Source organism: Neovison vison, chromosome 5 (genome assembly GCF_020171115.1).
Source record: "Neovison vison isolate M4711 chromosome 5, ASM_NN_V1, whole genome shotgun sequence".
Taxonomy (NCBI): domain Eukaryota; kingdom Metazoa; phylum Chordata; class Mammalia; order Carnivora; family Mustelidae; genus Neogale; species Neogale vison.
In genome coordinates, this window is record NC_058095.1 from 42,671,224 (window position 1) to 42,673,027 (window position 1,804).

Genomic DNA, 1,804 nt, shown 5'->3' on the forward strand with positions numbered 1-1,804 from the left:
GACCAGGCTTCAAATATATATCATAGTCCAAGGACTTCACAAGGTCACCTTGGATTGGAAGTAATCTGTCCCTGCCATCAGAATTGCTTCAAAACTTTGAATGTGACTCTTGATAGTTGAAGTCTGCTCACACTTTTGGGGAGCTATTTAATTTTTTTTCCTGTCTCTGTGTTGTAGAGTATGTCCTAGAAAGTGTATTGTGTTGGAAGTATTTTTAATGAATATGACCACCCTTAGCCAGAGAGATGAGTTGTTTAAAGTTATCATTTACTAATACATTAGGATGGTTTCCATATTCTGTCATTCATTAGCCCTGATTTTTCTACATATATTTCTTAGTTATTGGTTTTTTTTTCTGTTTTTAAAAATTGACTGGCTTTTTTTAAATTCCAATTTTTCCTCCCAAGGGATATGAAGAATATATACTTTATTTCTCTTCTTTCAAAGTTACTCTTAAAATTAAATCTAATAAGCATAATTAAAATTTTATTCATTCTTTCCTCCAGATAATTACAGGAATTTGAAATACTTGAAATACTGAAATCTCTGATCCACAGTCTGTCTTAACACGATTTCTGACTGGTGTTTTCACTCTACCTTGGTCTTTCCCCTGTCAACAAAATACACATTATTATAATATTTACACCATTAGTTTTTGTTTAGATTTATCTACAAATTTATCAGTGTCTCTGCATACCACTCTTTCTCATAGCTCAGTTCTTTTCTTGTGATTTCTTGTTCATTTGTTTCCTCAAATAATCTCTTTGAAAATTTATGTAACAGACTGAGTGGTAAAACTCTGAGCTTATTTTTGTTTGAAAATATCTTCATTTCAGCATCTTTTCGTGTAATGGATTAACTATTTACACAACCTCGGTCTAACAGTTATTTTCTTTTTGTGTATTTGGAAAATAACATTATGCTACCTTCTGGCTTCCAGAAAAATCACTTAGGGTCACAGGGTCTTCTTGGTGGGTAGTCTATCTTTTTTCTCTAAGGTTCTGGGACCTTATATTTGCCTTTGTCATTATTCTTAACTATGATATGGCTACATAAGGATTTATTTATCTTGCCTAAGTCGTCCATATTTCCCAAGTCTGAGGATTCATTTCATTCTTTAATTATGGAAAATTCTCAGAAACAATCTCCTAAAATATTGTATCTTTCTAATTTTTTTCTACTATCCCCTAGAATTATGAATGGAATTATAATTTATCGTGTACCTCTTTTGAATTGTTCTTTCATATTTTCTATTTCTGAGTCCCTGGGAGCTGCATCTTTGGTAATTTTTTTATATTCATCTTCCAGTTCAGTAATTCTCTTTCAACTAGATCCAATCTGCTCTTTCAAACACACATTGCATTTCCTGATTCCAGTAAGCATAACTTTCATTTGTAGAATTTCTATCTTTTTCTGTTTTTTTTTCTAAATTGTTCTCACTTTATATAGCACTTTGCTTTGTTTTTGTATCTTTTTATGTCTAATTATTTTTTAAAATATCTTATATTGTTCTACCTAATTCTGTTCCTTACTGTTTCTGATAAAGCATTTTATATTTTTCAAATATTTTATTGTGAACTCACAATTATTTGCTCTTCATTGGTGATACGTTCTAGAGGACAGTTGTGTCTGCTCCCGCAGGACTACTGCTATGATAAGGGCATTTGCTAGTGTGGAGTTACCTGTATCTGCCGGAAAGTAAATTAAAACACCAAGTCCAGGTAAGAGCGGACAAGTGACTTTAGATTTCCAGGGGGAGATACTATCTTTTGACTGACAGTCTGATTGACAGCCATGCTGACAT